Source organism: Anolis sagrei, chromosome 3 (assembly GCF_037176765.1).
Source record: "Anolis sagrei isolate rAnoSag1 chromosome 3, rAnoSag1.mat, whole genome shotgun sequence".
Taxonomy (NCBI): Eukaryota; Metazoa; Chordata; class Lepidosauria; order Squamata; family Dactyloidae; genus Anolis; species Anolis sagrei.
In genome coordinates, this window is record NC_090023.1 from 62,151,406 (window position 1) to 62,173,418 (window position 22,013).

The window sequence follows — 22,013 nt, forward strand, 5'->3', positions numbered from 1 at the left end:
AAAACATAGGCAACCCTTTATGCAATGAAACTACAATCTGAATGAATAATTCCTAGAATTTAAAAATGACATATTGATCAAAAGCTAAAATATTTCTAGTGCTGAAAATGAACTCCAATCAAAGGTTTTATGTTTGCATCTAAAATAACTGTGGCCACAGTAAAACATTTGTTTTAGGTAAAAAATGCACCTTTAAAAGAGGAAAATGAAATGAATAATATAGAGTTCTAATTAATCATTTTAGTTTAACCCTGTTCTTCCTGGAGATTAAAAACATTAAGGCAAAGTTAACATGTCATTATATGAAATAGTTTGTTCTTGAAAACTCACATATTTTACTACATCTAATAAAAACTATTAGCTGTTCTCCTAACATAAAACTTTTCAACATATATTTTTAAAAATCCAACAGAGGAATTAACAAGTGAAACAGAATAACTTTAGTAAAGGTATGAAAATTAGATACCTACTTTTACAGAACAGCATCTCATTTCATTAAAATTATGTCAAAAAGAAAAAAATACAATACATTCATCATTATCCATTCTGAAAATTTCAGCAGATATTCATTTATATGAACTATTGGTCTTCCAGTTAATATTTCTTCCAGTTCATAAGAATCCAAAATCTTCAGCAAAATCTTGTTTACATTTATAGTGGCTTTCCAGCTTATGGCCTTCTTATTGAAGTAAGAACACAGGCACTCTTCTCAAAATCTGCGTAGAGTAATCCTCTTCTACTTTAGTCGGGATGAAAAGAGTATTCAGTGTGAATTATGTTTCATCTGTCACAATAACCTTCTTTATTCTTTAGTGCACCTCCCCTTTGCCTTTGGCAATCAGAGAAAATAGGTATATCTTCAAGCAGAGAGAGACTCGTATCTCAAAATATAGATAGAGACACTGATGTCATATAGACATTGCTATCTAAGCAATACCCTGAAGAAAATATTATCACTTTTTGAATCTGAATTTTATTAGAGCACAGAAGAGGCAAGCATACTTTACAATGAGCAGTTTCTGAGAGCTGTCAGTGGGTTAACTTTTTTTCTCCTCCTTGACAGCCAGTGGTCATAGGGATTTGGTCATAGTATTCGAGGATGAGCAAAACATGACTATGAATGGGTTACAGAATACGTCATTTTATGTGCTTTAGAGAACCCAGAAGATTTTTATTGCATAGGAAGGTACCATTTTCACATAATTTTCATAGGATTTTTGGTCTCATGAAAGGAATATCCACGTTTTTTGATACACATTTTACTGAACAGAATGCTTGTTCGTTTTTTTAAAAGAATGAAGTTTCTTAGACGGCAACATTTGTATGAGACAGGATTACATTTTCTTTTTATGATTTTGCATATTTTTGTTCCCTTTTATGAAAGCAACAATAACCCAGCAACCCTTTTCTCACCTAAGATGTTACCTCTATACTCTTAATATTCATTTTTTTGTCTTTATTGAACCAGCATGTTTACTTTTTATAATAAAAAATGTAGTGTGTTTTTAAAGTCCTTTTGATTGTTTATGGTCATTCACATTCTTAAATCAGTAAAGTGTAAGAGAACCTTGAATTTGATTGCACAAAAAAACATGCAGAAGAAAAGACATGGACTGATACAAATGGAGAATAATGAATGTGTTTGCACAGGAGTAAACTGGATAATATAAATGAGAAACAGATTCCTAATGATGAACACTATTTGGGAGCAAAAGACAACAGTTTGGCCCCTGCACATGTTTGGGCTCAAAAGTGCTTGCTAAGCTATCTATTTCACACATGCAACGACAGAAGGTTCGATATTCATTCGATCGATGAGTGAAAAGGCACAATGGCAAAATCAGACAGACTTCTTTTCAAATACAGATCTCCAATGTCCCCCCACAGTCTGCAGTTGCACGGCTGGTGGTGTGGCACAGACGGAGTAAGGGTTACATCAAGGCTGTTCTCTGGACCGTGCAAACCGTCTAGACCGATGACCTGCAGCATCATGCCCTTTGAAGAAGAGACAAGTTCGGTCACGACGGACTAAAGAAAAACCAAGGCGTACCCTTTTTAACAATAGGGAGTAGCTCGTGGCTGCAAAGAGGTAAGCAGGGGTAAGCCAAAAAAGGCATCTGCTTCCATGGTTACAGGCCAACTATGAGAACCTTGCTTTTAAAAGAGATGGTTCTCATGCTCTCTCTCCCAGCCGATGTCATGCATTATAAGCAAAGGCAGGCTGAGCTGAAATCTGCCTAGATATTTCAGAGTAAAATGATACGCGGGCACATGGCTGTTAGCAAAAGAAAGTCACATGACTGTCGAGGAGCAGACTTCTGCTGTGAATAGAGAGCTCTTTCCTCTTACCTAAGAGTAGAGGGAGCAGAAAAGTGTTTATACAAAATGAACATTCATATGATACGTAACATTTTCAGTGATCGTCTTCTGTTAACTGAGAAAAGGTCAGGGGTTAAGGGCTTTTTGGTGCATGTGAAAGGGCCACAGGGCCCTTTGTTAGGAAAGCTTTTCTGAATATCTAATAAGAATTTGTTTTTCTTTCAATCTGAACTATTAGAATGAATTTGATGAGCATGAAAATGCTTAATCTCTTCCTTTTTGAATTATTTCCCCTAAGAGTTTCCTAATATGTTTTATAAACAATTTTGCATTTATCATTTTTATTTCTACATAGAACTTTTGGATTCAAAATATATTTGATAGAATTAATCTTACACGATGATTTTTTTTACATAATAGAGAGACAACTTTTTTCAGTGTTCTGTTTACATTTACTATTATTGGTCTTTTCAGTATTTTCTTAATTGTTATACAGACTTCTTGACACCAGTGTACATATTGACAATTATGCTCATCTTAAAAATATTAACTATTTAATGCTTATTAAATTACATCTATTGAAGCTGCAATCACATGCCGATGTACTAGCTGTAAACACAACTTGAATTCTATGGGATGTATGGACGAGCACAAATGTATTGCATGGCTAGACTACCAAAGCCATTTCTGAAAGATAATATTTTTGATTAACCATCTCTTTGTTTCTGTAGAGCTCTCAGATTAGGAAAACTATGTTTTATATACTTCAAAAGGCATGATTATATTACTGAAATATTTATTGATTTTTTAAAAATACAGATCATTATTTAATGTCTGTGATTTACAATAGTGTCATGATTTTACTAACTTGCACTTTTTTCCAAGTTATTTAGTCATGATGGTGTTTTGTAGAATGTATACTACGGACCAAGGGAGTGGAATTAATAGTAAATAAGTAACTTTTCTTATGATATTTTATAAAGTACATCAGAGCACCACGATTTGTATTTAAAGCTAAGAATATTCCAAGAGAAATGCATGGTGCTAATGCTCTACTTGTACTAGTACTATTATGCAATTATGAGGAGGGGAAGCACTAGAACAAATCTAATAAATAAATAAAAATGATATAAAACTAGATATAACAACCATGTTAGTGATTAAGTCATGTCGTTTGATATGACCTGTGCATTAATTATTCAGTTCTCAATATGATTGCAGATTGCATAAACCTTTCAAGGTAATTAATTAGCTTAAGAGAGAATCCTCAGACTGAAAGATTGGGACTTAATTGTACCGAGACAGGGCTCTTCCACACAGCCATACAACCCAGAATATCAAGGCAGATAATCCACAGTATCTGCTTTGAACTGGGGCCCTTTCTACACATCTGAATAAAATCCCACATTATCTGCTTTGAACAGGAATGTATATCTGTGGGGATGCAGACAACACAGTTCAAGGCAGATATTGTGGGATTTTCTACCTTGATGTTCTGGGTTATATGGCTGTGTGGAAGGTCCTTGAGTTATCTCAGTCCACACTGCCAGTTCAAAGCAGATAAAGTGGGATTTTATACAGCTGTGAGGTAGGGGCCACAGTGGGTCACCCATTATATATAAAGTTTGTATCTAATCTAATAAATTATCAATAAATTTCAGTTTTATACGGTTTGGTATAAAGCACACCTTTCTTTTCCCTTCTCAGTAATAAAGCATAAAATAACTGTGCACATGTCAACAATTGTGGTATTATTAAAACATTAACAGTTATTTAGCATGTTAATTCTTTAGGAAACGTTGTATGGTTGTGTAATGTATTCATTCATTTTTCTGCACATAAGGATTTTTGTTGTAGCTTTTGAACATGTTTGTGTTTATATTTTTAACCAAATTCAAAGTGTACATGTAGGAATGTGTTAATGGCTATGTTTCCCACCCTGAATAATGATTTTCATTTTCTGGAAAGAAAGAGAGGGAAAAAGAAAGGAGAGAGGGAGGGAGGGAGGAAGGAAGGGAGAGAGGGAAGAAAGTATATTTCTCATACCCGTTATTAGCAGTGACTTAGGACTTCATATAAAGACAACAGTATTATCAGTGCTAAAGTGCAAACATGTATCAAACTGGAGGCCCTTCCACACAGCCCTATATCCCAGAATATCAAGGCAGAAAATCCCACATTATCTGAGTGTGGACTCAGATAACCCAGTTCAAAGCAGATATTGTTGGATTTTCTGCCTTGATATTCTGGGATATAGGGTTGTGTGGAAGGGCCATGGGTTGTTGTGAGTTTCCTGGGCTGTATGGCCATGTTCCAGCAGCATTCTCTCCTGACGTTTCTCCTGCATGTATGGAAGGCATCCTTAGAGGTGTGAACTAGGCAAATGGGATTTATATATCTGTGGAATGTCCTGGGTGGGAGAAAGAACTCTTGCCTGTTTGAGGTAAAGAACAACAGTCAAAAACAGGAAACAGAAACAATCAGGGCCAACTAATCACCTCCAAACAAAGGAAACCCCGAAGCAGAAAGAAGCCAGACCTTGAAACTGCCAGGCCATTGAATGCTAATCAAGGTCGCCTATTGAAACATTCACACCTACCTCAAACAGGGAATAGTTCTTTCTCCCACCCTGGATATTCCACAGATATATAAACCCCACTTGCCTAGTTTCCAACAGACCTCACAACCTCTGAAGATGCCTGCCATAGATGGAGGCGAAACATCAGGAGAGGATGCAGCTGGAACATGTCCATAAAGCATGGGAAACTCACAGCAACACAGTGATTCCGGCCATGAAAGCCTTTGAAAATATATGCATCAAACTAATATTAGTGATGTGTGTGTGTGCATAGCTTTGAAAAAAAACTTTTAAAATTAATTTCTTTTATTCTGAAACTTTTTGAGTCTATGCTGTTTTTATATAAGAAGTCATTTTCACTGCATATACTATTTCCATCTATTCAAGGTTTCCTGTTGTACAATTTCCTGTAGCTATTAAACTGAAGCATCATAATTTTAAAGTTTCTTTCTAAATCTTGTTTGTAACCTCTGCAAATCTCAGACCACTTCCAGGCAAACAGACCACTTTATCTTGTTTCTCAGTGCCTGTGTCTTCGCTCCAGTCCTATCAGCAGAAGCCACCTAAATTAACTATTTTGGGGAAAGATGTATCTCTAGAGTCTCAATTCCTGGAAACAGTATGGAAGTATGTTAGTGGTTGCTTAGCAACTCCTGGAATTCTTGCAGTCCTTTAAAAAAAACGTTAACTATTTCAGGGGGCAATATGTCCAGTCTCTCATGTTATATAGAACTATTCAAGTCACTGCCTATAAAGAATTATTGACAATATTTCTCTGGTTGATAGCATTGTTTTCAGCAATATTTATGTTCTCCAACCAACTATGCAAGATTGCTGCATGAAGGCTGTGAATGTTTTGTATTTATGACAATAGCACATGACAGCATAGAACAAACTTTTCTGTGTCCAGTATATTTTGGCAGCACTGTTTGCCCAGTCTCTTTGCTTAACTGCCTTATAATGGAAGGAAGGAAATACAGTATGATTCGTGTTCCACCTTCCACATCAGACATCATGTTAATAGTTTTTAACTGGGATTTTTAAAATACTGTTATATTTAATTCTGTTTTAATGTTTGTATGTTTGTATATTTTAAATGGTTATGCTAATGCTTTTGTGTTAAGTCACTTTGAGTCCACTTCAGGGGAGATAAAGCTAGGTATAAATATAACAACAACAACAACAAGATACGAGGATTTAAAGTTGCAAAGACTCTGGCACAAGCCAGTAAAGGTGGTCCCTGTGGTGATCGGCACACTGGGTGCAGTGCCTAAAGATCTTGGCCTGCACTTAAACACAATTGGTGCTGACAAAATGACCAGCTGTCAGCTTCAAAAGGCCACCCTACTCGGATCTGCATGCATTATTCGCCGATACATCACACAGTACTAGACACTTGGGAAGTGTCTGACGTGTGATCCAATGCAACAGCCAGCATAGTGATCTTATTTGCTGTGTACTAATCTTGTTGTTTTTCAAATAATAATAACAATCATGTTCTCACTAGGAATTGTCTAGGTCCTCCAGGTGATTTTATGGTATGCTTCAGCTGAAAGTAACTATAGAATCGCCATGGAGGATCTAGCAAATTCCTAGAGAGGATACCTCTTTAGAAAATTCTAGGTCCTCCAGGTCCTCCAGCACCATTCTGTAATCACTTCCAGCAGAAGTCATTCAAAAAGGTTCACTATTATCCATGCTTTCCCTGTTTTCACAATGTCTTCAGGAATGGATACAGGAATCATAATGTAATGTACATTTGTCCTCAGGGAGAGTCTAGGGTCATAAAGGAGAGAGAACTGATGGGGATGAATAGGACTATTATAAAAGGTCTTCATTATTATCCTGCATGTGTTTATTGAGAAATAAACCCCACTGATCTCATGAAGTCTTACAGCCAGAAATACACATAAGAATTCAGCCTTGATTTTCATTCTTTGGATTTATTTAATGTCTGAAAGGAAACTACTACAATGACTTGAGCAAGCTTCGGGTACAGATCCAACATATGCTACTTCTTATGTGAGTTGCCTTGTTGTGGCAATCAAAAAAAAAAAACCTGGTTACTAACACCTGAAAGGATTTGTACATCTTTTAGTTGCAGCGTCTTGAAAATGTTCTGTATATTAGCATAATCCAAAAGTGTTTCACCTAGTTTCCTAGTGACAGTGAAAAAATAGTTTTGTGTTTCTCTCCAACAAGTACTTAAAAGTAAAAGGTTCTTGCATCCTTCTCCAAAAACAAATGGACAAAAATGCAACATGTTTCAACATTTTTTAGTCTGAGGACCTCTTCACATGGGGCATTTTTGCTTCATTTTGCAGCTCCATCACACGGCGCATGGCAGACTCTGCCTACTTTCCTCCCAAAGTGGAGAGGTAGTGAAAGGTATTTTCTCCACTAAGTGTAGTTTGGTTAACTCTGACTACCCGCACTTTCCCTTTGGTTTCCCTGTTTGGTGGCAGAAACGACGTTGGGGCAATACATGTTACTGCCCTTTCTGTCAACTGATGAGGGGAGGGAAATAGTGCCAAAGCAACCTCTCCCATCCCCTCCATGTGATGATGGGAGGAGGAGGGTGTGCAGGGTGCCATGAGCCACCCCTTGCTCCTTCCCTTTCGCCAGTGGCGCACCTCCTCTTTTACAACAGCAGGGGCCAAAAGGGCCACATGAAGAGGTCCTAAAACTAGAAATATGTACAAGTGAAACAAAATAACCATATCAGGAAAACCTGTAAACATAAACTTTCTGAATTTCCTAGAGATCATTTGAAAGTTTCTTCCCAAATCCATGGGTTTTTTCTTTTCTTTTTCACAAACCTCCACTTATCTTACAACTTCCCTTTTAGGTCTAGTGTATCACCAAACTACAAACTTCAGGATTTCATATGAGGTTAACATAGCAGTTTAAGTGGTATCAGAATGATACAATAATGTAACCTGTATCTACCAACACTGTCACTCAGGACCTTATCATAATGGCCCATGGATTCGCCCCATTTTGGGCTCCCGGTGGGGGGCACAAAGAAGCCATTGCTCCATGCCTCGCTTCACCTGCCTTACCTTGCCCCTCATCCCATGGAGGGAAGTGCCACTGCCGGGCTTCCCTCCATTGCTGGCAATGTAACACAGCAAGGTTCCCATGTTGATGGGGTAGCGGCATACACCACTTTCAGCATGGTGCATGACTGGAAGTGCATATGCCTCATGTGAAGGGCTCCGTGCTGAAATAGGAGATGAAGCAGCGTATGATGGACAAATCAGCCCATTTGATGAAGTAGTCATAGTCAGTTCGGGGTCTGAAAAGCAATAGAATTCAAATGGAGGAGCAGAGCACATTTCTATTTTGATCACACATTTAAAATAATGTTCTAATTGCTTTATAGTGTTCTAATTGCTTTAAAGCAGAGCTTCTTAAATGTTTTTCACTTGTGACCCCTTTTGGTCTAAACATTTATCACGTGACTCCAGGTATAATGGTGTATAAAATAGGTAGAAAAAAATCAAACATTTACTGATAATAAATCAGCATCTAAAAGACTTGCTAAACTGACCGAGTTTCCTTTTTATTGAATCATCTTTTGCAGAGTCCACTGTAAATATTGCACAACAGATTCTTTTAAATGTTTAAAGCAGCAACTAGGTGATTTTTTAGAAATTTTTTACTGTTGCCAAATTTTTCATGACCCCAACATTTAGCTAATGGGATCCCATTTAGGGCCAGGACCTACAGTTTCAGAAGGACTACTTTAGAGAAACATTTCTTTTTAGTTATATTTCTTTTTGAGAAAAAGAATAGAAGTCATGCTAAAATGCTGCTGATAGTTTTATAATGGTATCTAATTACATCCTTTATAACTTAGTCTATCCATCCATTGTTTATCTTTTTCCCAAAGATTTGAGGCTATGTCCATTCACTATCCAACAGTGGTGGAACAGATTATTTCCCTTTCTGGAGTCTTTTATGTTTGGGTGTTTCAGGAAACTCTCTGGAGTGGAATATAATTGGTGAGCCAAAAGGATAAGGTGAAGATGAGAAGGTTCTATTTTGCAAGTAAAATTCCAGTTTTTCTACCCCATACCACTTTGAACCAAATGCAACAAATACACAAGCCCTCTATTCCCCTTGAAATTGTCCAGATATCTCTAGAATTTCTGTTTGCCCTGGCCTGATCATTATGGCAAACAGGCTATTATATTTTGCCCCTGCTTCCTTCCAATGTCATTTCCATTTATGTTTCCTCATCTTTCATGTCAGTACCCTGCCCTAGACCTCCTCATTTCATCATCCTAACTATAAATTATTTCCTTTTCACTCTTTTGTCTTTTCCTTTATCTGTCCTATTACCACAGTTTTCTCTGTTCACATGGTGTCTCTCTTGACCAAAATACTAAAAAAAATTCTGTAAGTTCATCTGATGCTTCTCTGTGTTTCCTTTTACATCTCTTTTAAAAATATTTCCACCCTATCTTCATATCTAAATTTTGTAGTTCATGCCTATTTTGTAGTTCATGTAGTTCACCTGCTTTTTTCAACTATCTGCCTCTGTAATTGTTATCCCACACAATCCCTGTTTCCTAGAACTTCTTTCTACTACTCAACTCTGATCAGAAAGTACTGTTTTTCCTTGCCTACTGACTAAACATGCATCTACATGGTAGAATGAATGCAGTTTGACATCACTCTAACTGCCGTAGCTCAATGCTATGGAATCATGGCATTGTAGTTTTACATGGTTATTAGCTTTCTCTGTCAAAATGTTCTGGTGCCTCAGAAAACTACAATCCCCATGATTCTATAGTACTGAGCCATGATGAGTAAAATGATGTCAAACTATATTGATTCTACAGTGTAAATGCAGTCTATATGATGGTATCTCAATAGACAACCTCACACCTCTATCATCCTTCCTTGAAGCTGAGCTAAAAACATTTTGACAGTGCATGAACCAAATTGCATTCACATACTTATCTTGGGGGGCCCTGGTGGCACAGTGGGTTAAATTACTAAGCTTCTGAACTTGCTGACTGAAAGGTTAGCGGTTCAAATCCAGGGAGTGGGATGAGCTCCTACTGTTAGCCCCAACTTCTGCCAACCTAGCAGTTTGAAAACATGCATATGTAAGTCAATCAATAGGCACCACTCCGGTGGGAAGGTAATGGTGCTCCATGCAGTCATACCTGCCACATGACCTAGGTGTCTGGGTGCCCTGCTGGAAAGCCCTTCGGCTTAGAAATGGAGATGAGCTTCACCCCCGCCCCCCCCCCCCCCCAGAGTTGGACATGACTAGACTTAATGTCAGGGGAAACCTGTACCCTAGTGTTAGTCCCAAATAGTGAAGATTCATTTAATCAATTGGATTTGTCTAGCTGACTAGTTTCTCAACAACTGATTCAATAAGTTTGCTTTGGTTTGAACTGACCAATAAGAATCAACCCTAATTTATTTATTTTGAATATTTATACCCTACCCTTCAGCCACAAAGGTTCTGAGAGGAATTTACAAATTGTTACTTTGACAGTTCCCTATCCTCAGGTTTAAAATCTAAATAAGACACAAGGCACAAGGACAGGGGAAGAAGACCCTTTCCTCTTATTCTGGGTCCAACTATGATGGAACTATGCCTGCATCTTTTCTTCTTCTAAGGCCAGGGCAGTTGGTAGTTGGAATGAAGGAAAGACCTTATATCTGCTTCTGGCCCTAGATTTGATGGAGCCATGACTGTCTTTTTTTCCTCCCAAGCTCAGAGCGGTGGCAGTTGGGATGGAAGCAAGGCTTTTCTTCTGCTTCTGGGACTATGTAGGATGGGACTGTTCCATGGAACTAAACATTTTGTAGAATCAGCCCTACATTTTGAAAAAGAGAGAAAGAGAAAGAGTCTGCCTTTAAACACAATTATATACATTGATCAACTTCGATCAATGTATATAACAAAATATTTCAGGAAAAAATCTCTGCTGTTTTTCTTTCATCTGAAGAATATATGACAGACCATGGAGGTCATGGAGAAATTATAATCTTTGCACATGGACTACTTTAATTGTATGATCCTGGGGAAATTCCAAAAGAATTTCCATTGTGATCACAATTTTGAAAAATTGTTGTTTTGAACAGCAGCTCCTAGAGCAGTGGATCCCCAGGTGTAGAATCATAGAATCATAGAATCTGGGAGTTGTATTCTCTTACAACTCCCAGAGAACCCAGCCAGTTTGCCTGCTGTTAGGATTTCTGGGAGTTGAAGGCCAAAACATCTGAAAAACCACAGGTTGAGAACCACTATGCTAAAGTCTCTTGGCTAGCATGGATCTTTTCTCCCAGTCACCAAGCTGGCCTAGGGATTCTTGGATATGTAAGGGAAAAAAGTAATCTTTTTCAAAGGGGAAGGAAGGGGTTAAACCATCCTGCTTATCACAATCTAAATCTACAGACATTACTTTGAATTTTAAAAATCATACTAAGTGGAAGGAAGCACCCTTTTAACAGAGCATGCATTTATCTTTTCTCTTCTTGAAAAGTTCAAAAGTTCATAAACATTACAACCATACCAACTCACGCCATTGGGGCCAGAAACACAATGCAATACAACTCTGCCAAAAGAGGATCATAAGCTTCTCCACTGTATAATGCATAATGTATTTATATTTCATATAATACTTTCATGGGAATTTCAATCTATTTAGCACCTGTTTACCTAGTATGTCACTTTGCTTTCAAACTTCCCAGTTAGCTAAAAATTATCATGGGATAAAAAACTTCCCCAAAAGCAATAAGTTTGATGATTTAATCTTTGCCTGGACCATATTTCATCAGTTTAAAGAGGCAAACACTGTGCACAGCAAGTGGTTGATATGTGGGAGATATTATTTATACCCTTTCCAGTGACAGCATGTCCTACATTATAGATCGTATTCTGTAACCCTGTTCTGCAATGATTCTGGGGGCTAAAAGCCCTAATCTTTGTGCATGATAATTCAAAACAGAAGTTGACATGGGCAGGAGCAGCCAGAAGGCGTGGAGGCTGCTAAGATGGTTGAGCAATGACCCCTCACAAACTAATACCCATGCCAACATAAAGGCAGATCAGATAGCACACCAGCTCTTGAAGAATGGGAAACCCAACCTTGCCACCAAAGTAGGAAAGAAAACAATAGTCAGACAACCAGATATTGAGAACAACCACCTTCATAACCTTTTACATTTACTGAATTGGACATGGCTCCCAATAAATGAAAAAATGGCAAAGCAGCTGGCCTGGATGATCTACAGCTGGAACAAATTAAGAACTTTGGTCCAAAAGCAAGGTGCTGGCTGCTGGAGCTGATGAACAACTGCACTGCATCCTGTCATATCCCCAAAATCTGGAGGAAAGCAAAAGTCATCGCCATCTTGAAGCCAGGCAAAGACCATAATGATCAAAAAAGCTATAGACCAATCTCCTTGTTATGCCATCTTTACAAAGTTCTGCAGAGAATTATTTTGCATAGAATTATGAAAAAAATAGACCCATGTCTGATTTCACAGCAAGCTTGCTTCAGGAAAGGCAAAAGCAGCACATCACAAGTGCTGAACCTGACTCAGCACATAGAAGATGGCTTTGAAAGGCAGCAGATCACAGGAGCTGTCTTCATAGACCTGTCAGCGGCTTATGATACAGTAAACTCCTGCCTCCTCCTGAGAAAAATGTATAATATCACAAAGGATTACCATCTCACCCGCCTCATAGGAAATCTGCTACAAAACAGGAGCTTTTTTGTTGAGTTCCAGGGCCAAAGATGCAGATGGTGAAAATGGCCTGCCTCAGGGGAGCATGCTTGCTCCATCAATGTTCAACATTTACACAAATGACCAGCTATTGCCAGAAGGGACAGAGAGTTTCATCTATGCTGATGATCATGTCATTACTGCTCAAGCAGGGAGCTTTGAGATGGTTGAACAGAAGCTCTCCAAAGCTCTAGGTGCTCTTAAAGTCTATTACAGGAAAACCAGCTGATCCCTAATCCATCTAAAACACAGACATGTGCTTTTCATCTTAAGAACAGACAAGCATCCTGAGCTCTGAGGATTACCTGGGAAGGAATCTCACTGGAGCATTGCAGCACACCCAAATACCTGGGAGTTACCTTGGACCATGCTCTGACCTACAAGAAGCAGTGCCTGAATATCAAGCAAAAAGTGGGCGCTAAAGACAATATCATAGGAAAGCTGACTGGCACAAGCTGGGGATCACAACCAGATACAATGAGGACATCTGCCCTTGTGCTATGCTACTCTGCTGCTGAGTATGCATGCCCAGTGTGGAACACACCACCACACTAAAACGGTGGATGTGGCTTTTAATGAGACATGCTGCATTATCACGGGGTGTCTGTGCCCTACACCACTGGAGAAATTACTGGTATTGCACCACCTGACATCCACCGAGGAGTAGCAACCAATAGTGAAAGGACCAAGGCAATGACATCTCCGGCCCACCCTCTGTTTGGGTATCAGCCAGCATGCCAACAACTTAAATCAGGAAATAGTTTTCTAAGATCTACACTTGATGGAACAACTCAGCAAGCGAGAGTCCAAAAGTGGCAGGTTCAAACCCAAAACCTCAATCAATGGCTAATACTAAATGAGAGACTCCCTCCTGGGCACACAGAAAACTGGGAGACTTAGAAGGTGCTGAACAGACTGCGCTCTGCCACCATGAGATGCAGAGCCAATCTTAAGAAATGGGGCTACAAAGTGGAATCCACGACATGTGAGTGTGGAGAAGAGCAAACCACAGACCATCTACTGCAATGTAACCTGAGCCCTGTCACATGCACAATGGAGGACCTTCTTGCAGCAACACCAGAGGCACTCCAAGTGGCCAGCTACTGGTCAAAAGACATTTAATAGAATGCTAAATCTGCAAACTTTTGTTTGTTTGTTTGTTTTTAATGCAAAACAACTGTTTTGGTTTGCTCCTGACACGACAGATAAATAAATTGAAAACATATTTTACATCTTCATCATATGCCATGTAAACCTATTCGTGCTTCAAAAATATTAAGTCCACCCTCCACACATCTTAAAAAATAAAGCTGATTATTCTAATTTGTTTTTTCAGGACTCTCTTTCATATAAAGTTTGACTTGATAACATTTAAGAATGTAGAAGGTTGTCTTGATTAGTCCTTTTTTTTGTCTTGGCATCAATGAACATTTAGCCAGTCATTTAGGCAATCCTTTATGTATATATCTCCAACTGGATGAAGAGTGTGATTTCTTAGTATGTGGTTCTATTCCTTAATCAGACGGTAAACTTGACTCACCATATGTGATTCCTCCCCCCCCCCCCCCCCACCGAAAAAAAGGAATGATACCATCAGCACCACTAGAAATGGTAAATACTGGGGGTTTTTTTCCAATTCCAGGAAGATGTTGATAACAATTAAACAATTCTTCATTCTGTAGGTTTGGCACATTTGTGAATGTTTTCCACTCAGTGATGGGAAACTACAAAGTTCTTCTACAAAAACTGTGCAGCTTCTAACATGGAAACTGAAAACTGTGCATTCAAGCTAGCATGGGCTGCAGTGTATCCATCCTGAATTTCTTTTCTTGATGTTGGTGCATTTAAGTTGTGTAACAAAGGACCTCTTTACATGGCTCTTTTGCGTTATGCCATTGTGCCTCTAAAGGAAAGGCGTGCGGGGTGGCTCATGGCATCCTGTGTGCTTTCCCTCCTCCCCTCATCAAAAAGTGGGGAAGGGACAGGGTGCAGAAATGCAGCAACACGCATTGCCCTGCCACCCTTTCTGCCATCTCATGGCAAAAACCACTACATTCCTCCATGTAGTGGTGGAGGAAGAGCCTTTTGGTGCTTCCACCCCACTTTGGGAGGAATGTGAGCAGGGCTTGCCATGCGTTGTGTCAGGGTTCATGGCAGGACCCCATCCAAGCCATGGATAAAAATGGTGAAACGGGTCAAAAATGCCCCATGTGAAGAGGTCCAAAGACTGCAACTTTAGGTGGCCTGTGGTTTTTTTGTTTACCAACTAGAACATGATGAGACCAGAGTCTAGAACTGGGTACTAAAGAGCTACTTTATTAACTGCTTAAGTTTTTAACTTTGTACATCATAAGTTTCAAGTTTGGGAAGCCCAAAATGGGTACTGGATGAATAGGAGGTGAAAAATGACATCTTCCTTCATCATTCTGGACAAAGCATCCAATCTCTCTCAGTGCTAGGTGGCTGTACACAAGGGGAAACTCTTCTTCCCATGTTCCATGATATAAAAGGAAAACATGTCCCAGACTGGCCCCAAGGGTGGTCTCCTTTTCTCCCTGGGGTCTTGCAAACCTGTTCATATTGTCATTTCCAGTGCCAGTTATATGTTACTTCCATATAGATTGAGTGCAAGGCTGATCAAAACCATCCTGGAAAGAGTGAAGAAAATCCCTACGTAGTACCAAAAGGTGACCACCAATCACCTGATTGACTGAGGTGGGGCTGAATAGAGCAAATGATGGTGATAAAGGTAGAGTTTGAGTCAGAACAGAACTATAAGCAGGATTGCTCCACCTCTCATTTATGGAATTGGTGCAAACTGTTTTTTAATCCATTCTAGTCTGTTTTACCACAGGAAAGCAATAGTGTTCCACCTCCAACAGTTGTGCTTCAGACTGTGTGTGTGTGGGGGGGGGGGGGGGGGGATATAGAATGCTTTATCATGTGTGTCTGGTTTTTTTTTTTTTTACTTTTACTAAGTATATATCAAAATTGGTGTGCACATTTCTTTGCATAGTGTAAAGACTGCAAGTGTATATTTTAAAGGAAAACTGCAATTTTTCAACAGTCAGTTTCGAATAATACATTGTGTTAGAAGGAGAAAAATGGTCTTAAAAGTTGGATGCTCCATTTTTCCTCTCAGGATAAGTTTCTTACAATGCTTGGGGGGGGGGCACTATATTAAATCCTAATCAGGAAATTCCTATTCTGTCCCTTTTCCCACAGAGCATGAGCAGCTGGAGAGCACTGTAAGGTTAGCTGAAGTTCAAAATAAATGTGTATCCTTAAGAGCCATGGAACAGTGGTTTCTTGTTCATGGATCAGGGGACTGAATGCAATATCTTAGGAGAACACATGGCTTTCTGGATAGCACCTCAAGAGGAATACTTTTATTCAAAAAAACAGGCTCTACTTTCTTTTCCTCCTAGCTATGCAGGTGATCACCCTGTTCCTTTTCTAATTTAGTTTCAGGTGAACAGCCTTGGTGGCTTCATATACACACACACACACACACACACATACACACACACACATACATACATATATATAATTAAATCTTTACTGTTGACTTTACTAGAATTGATTTCAAAGCATACGTGAAAAGTAGAGTTGAACAAACAAGGCCCTCCCTTCTGTTGTAGGACTCTTCCTACAACATAAATTCTAGGGCCCTTCCACACAACCCTATATCCTAAAATATCAAGGCAGAAAAGCCCACATTATCTAAGTGTGGACCCAGTTCAAAGCAGATATTGTGAGATTTTCTGCCTTGATATTCTGGAATATAGGGCTATGTGGAAGGGACCCTAGAAAATATTAACAGGGATTCTGAAAACTCTAATGCAGTGATTCGCATGGCCCTTCCACACAGCCCTTTATCCCAGAATATTAGGGCAGAAAATCCCCCAGTTCAAAGCAGATATTGTGGGATTTCCTGGAGGACCAAAGTTTAGGAACCACCACTCTAATGTATCAACATCTAAAGATTCCCAGCTTTACTACTAAGGATCAAAATATATAGTGCATTTTATGCAACAAATGAGTGGATCATATTCACTTAGCTTTACAGGAGAGTTTTTTTTACTGTGTACTTACCTTGGTTCGTTTCATTTCTTTAGATCTCTGGCTACCCTGAAGATATTTTCCAGAAAAGATGGGATTTCTGCCATTTCACAAATGGGGGTAAGTTTTCAAATGATTTATTTGAAGATATTATCAATGGTTCAGGTATCTCATCAGAACCTGGGGATGTAGCCTTTTTCTGAATGAAATAAGTCCAGAATAGATCTAGCAGTGGCAATGATACTTCATCATGGATATAGACTCCAGAAGTACCTAACCATTTTGGGTACATCTAGCCTTTAATGTTGTACTGATGTCTGGTCTGCACAAAATATACTGTTCATTTTAAGAGTGCAGCTAAATAAAAACAAAATAGACACTATCCTTTGCTTTTATGGCAGTTACCTCCACAACATGACAATAATATTGGTAACATTGAAATATTGGTCATATTGAAATAGTTAGGTCTTTGGAGAATGCTGGGGAATACTGAAAACTATTCCACACATCATCATTATAAAATTGATAAATACATATGCAAATATTGTATTCAAAAATGATAAATTTTTTATTAATGTACAAGGAACGAGGCTGGGTAACATCTAGCAACAACCTTTTGAATGCTATTTGCTACTTCTGTAATTTCAGATTTTTTTCATAAATAATATACAGGCAGTCCCTGAGATACAAACATCTGACTTACACATGACTCATAGTTAAGAACAGGGATGAGACAACAGGAAGTGAGAGAAATTTACCCCTACGGAAGGGAAATTCATTCCTGAAAGAATTATCATGGAGAAAAGGTGTCTCCACTGAAACTTTATCACCAATCCTTCTTTCCTCAAGGAGCCTTTTTTTTTTCAAAATCCAATTAACTCAGGGACAGAAAGTGAGGTGAAATCTTTTGAACTGGGACACAGCAAAACAAACACCACAGGCATGCTAACTCTTTCCTATGCCATCCAAAGCTTTATAGTTGGCTGGAGCTGCACTTGAAAAATGTATTTGTTCCAACTTACATACAAATTCAATTTAAGAACAAATCTACAGAACCTATCTTGTTCGTAACTTTGGGACTGCCTGCATATGTAACATACATCTAAAGCTCTACATTATCCTTAGAATTTGGCATGCAAGTTTTGAATACACCTTTGTGGACTGAGGGCCCTTCCACACAAACATATAACCCAGAATATCAAGGCAGATAATCCATATCTGCTTTGAACTGGGTTCTCTGAGCCACCGTCCATTTTGCTGTGGGAGCTCCTGGGATAAAGGTACTATCTGGACAGGCCACGAGTCCACACTGCCATCTAATCCAATTCAATGGAGATTTATACAGTTGTGTGGAAAGGTCCTTAGTCTCCTTCTACACTGCCCTATATCCCAGGATCTGATTCTGGAATATCTGATTTTAACTGGATTGTATGAGTCTCCACTACCAAATCTGGGATAAACAGATAATCTGGAATCAGATCCTGGGTCCCCTTCTACACTGCCATATAAAATCCAAATTATCTGCTTTGAATTGGATTATATGTCAGTGTAGACTCATATAATCCAGTTTGGATCAGACAATGTAGATAATCTGCTTTGATAATCTGAATTACATGGCAGTGTAGAAAGTGCCTGAGAGGTGTTATACTGAAGTTTCTCAAACTCATTATGGGCCCTTCCACACAGCCCTATATTCCAAAATATCAAGGAAGAAAATCCCACATTATCTGAATGTGGACTCAGATAATCCAGTTCAAAGCAGATATTGTGGGATATAGGGCTGTGTGGAAGGGCCCTTTGATGTAGTTTTCTGCATGTAGTTGATAATTAATATTAGTTAATTAATTAAAGAAAATAATATAAATGTGCAGGATGTACATGCTGGTAAGCATATAGTCGATATTAGCTAATCAGGTTGCAAAAAAGCTCAGAAGGTTAGAAACAATGGCGGGTTGGGGTGTTTTGTTTTGTTTTTGTTTTTTGCTACACTTTCAAATACAAAGAAAACCATTGTTTGCTTCACATGTGGCAACCATTTGTGTTCGTATTGCATTGAAGTGAGTGCCACCTAGTGGGAAAATAAAATTACATTTTTCCAGCTTAAAAACACAGCACTTAGACCTCACAGACAGCAGTTTACAAGCAGTATACATTAGATTGATAATATGTATTACCTGAATATTTTGACAGATATGTGCTCTATACTAATTACTGTATGCTATTTTATTAGTTATATTTATAAAACAATCCCTCAATACCATCTGTAGTATGTGGCTGTGATGACTACACTTCCCAGACTTCTTAGGAAAGGGGAAAGGCAGAAAGCAGTGTTCAGTCCTTTACATCTTCAGAAGGAGAAGTGAAAATGGCCTATCTAGGAAATATACTGGTCAGTCCATGTTGACCTCCTCAGCTAAATGAACCCACAGATTAGCTTGCTTTTTTAAAAAAAAAGGGTTTTCTTTATGCATAAATTGGGGTTCAAATTGTAAATTAGTGAATAAAATTTCTTTTTTCAAACTGGCATGGTAATATTGTGATAATAATTTGTGTACCAGAGCCAGACATTTTTTTAGCTTGGGGACAATATTGGAATAGTTGATAAAGCGGTTTAATAGCGTATTAATCCACTTGGCTGGAATCCAATTGGATACATAGACAAATTGAAGAAACCCGGTGACAGAATCCAGAGAGAAGTGGGTTTCCTTTCTACAAGACATGAATCTTCATAAGACATGAATCTTCCCAATCTTCACAATTGTGCTTCAGATAGTTTTTTTGGAGAAGTTGCAGAGGGCAGAAATCACTGCCTCTTCCCAGGACCTTTTCACACCGCACAATTATAACACAACAGTATGATTTCACCTTAACTGCCATGGCTGCATCCTATGGTGTCTCAGGGTTTGTAGTTTGCATAGCCACCAGAGCTCTCCAGTTAAGGATTTGAAACATGGTTCTCTAAACTGTAAATCCCAAGATTCCATAGCATGTTGCCATGACATTTAAGTGTAAACATAGTGTTATAATTTTATAGTGTCCTTCTGTCAGCAATAGTACCCATCTGGATTTTAGCCATTAGTATTTTGTGTTGAGTTTCTTGTGAAAAGGTCCTTAATATTGTGAAATAAACAATTACATTTGTTTTTCATTTTTTAAAAAACCTCTTTGAAATCTCAAAATATTACAAAATCTTAATGTAGTTAATCAAGTTAAAGTCCTCTTGGAGAAAATTTACTGGAAAATATGCAAAGTTAATTATAATATGCATGTTCAAGCCCTACAGATAGTGGACTGTTCTCAAGACTGAACCTGTGGCAAGTGATTCAAGAACCTAATTTATAAATTTACTGAGTTGCTGGGTTGGGCAACTACACCACGCCATATAACAGCATCTAGTGATCTATTTTATGAGTCTCATTCAAATGGAGTGTGAAAGATGAATATTATTTTTTCCAAGGAGTTAAGCAAAATAAATGGAGAAGGAGAATTACTTATCTGTTCTCCATCCAAGTCATTTTCAGCAAAAGCAAAAAAGTACATTCCCAAATGCCATCAGTCTCATATTGTAAGAATGCACCACATATCATCCACCTGAAGATGAATGACATGCCTTTAGCCAAATATCTTAAATGAACTCAATTTGTCATCTGACTTTATTGACTTGAAAGTTGGTAAAGACTACAGAATGAATCGCTTTATTGGGGCTTCGTTTGAATAGCAAAAGTCATATGGATATAACGTTTACTTTTTAAGTATACTGAACCTTTTAATAACTCCAAGATTATTTGCTCTGGCTGAAAAGCAAGTGTGTCTGCCAACTTTATAATTCATTCATACTGATCCTGATTTTGCCACAGCACCTGAAAAAGTTCACCAACCAATAGCTCCAGAAATACCTATGTTTCCAGGCATACATACATACATACATACATATAATGCACACAAACACAGGTTTTAACGTTGGAGTAGCAAATGACCAGCATTGCAATTCCAAGCCCATGGAAAACTACTGAATGATCTGGGACAAATCATAGTTTCAACCTAACTATCTTTTGCCAGGGAAACTTTATGGTAGGTTTATCCAGAGGCGGCCCTAGGTAATTTTCAACGGTAAGCAAACAGTATTTTGGTGCCCCCCCCCCCCAACCAATCACTGATATATATTTTCTATTCATCGTGGGAGTTCTGTGTGCCATATTTGGTTCAATTGCATCATTGGTGGAGTTCAGAATGCTCTTTGATTGTAGGTGAACTATTCATCTCAGCAACTACAACTCGCATATGTCAAGGTCTATTTTCCCCCAAGAGCGCCTCAAGAGTGCCCCTGGGCAAAATCAACTACACTGTAAATGCTTACTTTGTGTAATTGGTTGAGCCACCCCTGGGTTTATCATAAGTTGAAATTAATGTGAAGGCACATAAAAATATCAGAAGCAGCAGCAGCAGCAACAACAACAAATGTATTTCCAGAAATCATCCTAGTTTCTTGACCCAACTGCAGTAGTTCCATTGAATAATTGGAGTTTTAAATTACTGACTTATCTTTGAGTAGTCAATTGCATGTGTCTACTCTAACTGGGACTAGGAGATGCACTAAGGCTTACATATATTGTTCCCATTGGCCTATCTCCCCAAAGGTACTCAAAGAGGTTAAAAAAAGAATTAGCAGAGGAGACAATAGAGACTTGCTGTCATGATCCTGGTCCTGTAGTTTACATTTTGTGGAGTCTTATTTCACATTTCTACATTGCATTTTATTCCAAAATACATTTCTATCTTTCCTGGGGATTTTCTTCATGACTTTGCACATTTGTTGTTTATCAAATTGTTTTGTGTTTTTTGGAAGTCACCCCCAAGATATTCTCCCTTAAGGGGACTACATTTGATGAATTAAAGCAAAGATTTTCCTGTAAAGAAAAGCTGGAAAATTTTGTCATAACTCAACTCAGTTAATTGTATTTTTCTTTTTGGGATTAATGATGTTCTTCATGTATTTCATCTTGTCTATAGAAATACACTTTCATGACTGAAGATCTCAAAGTTCAGTTTAACTTAAATGTCATCTGCATTGTGTGATTATGTTATGTCACTAAGTCAAGTAGATGATGGAGAATGCAGATGTGCAGCAGCTAACAATTCTGATTAAAAAGTAGTTAAAGAATCAAGGTAAGGGTTTTTGTGATAACTCCATTAAAGGTAGGAAAGTTCTCTATGCTTGCTAAGCTAACATTGAACTAAGTCAGTTTCACTTTTAATAAAAATTGGAGAATAAGAGAGCAGAAATGAAGAGACT

General features: G+C 38.3%; 1 long non-coding RNA gene across 6 annotated transcripts in view; it reads left to right on the forward strand.

The window, feature by feature from the left end:
- LOC137096714 (uncharacterized) overlaps window positions 1-22,013 on the forward strand; it is a 354,124-nt gene that overhangs the window by 185,014 nt on the left and 147,097 nt on the right. For all 6 annotated transcript variants that reach the window (XR_010909640.1, XR_010909642.1, XR_010909638.1 and 3 more), the window contains one exon: window positions 16,777-16,840. This is a non-coding gene — a long non-coding RNA (uncharacterized lncRNA). The remainder of the gene's footprint in view (window positions 1-16,776; window positions 16,841-22,013) is intronic.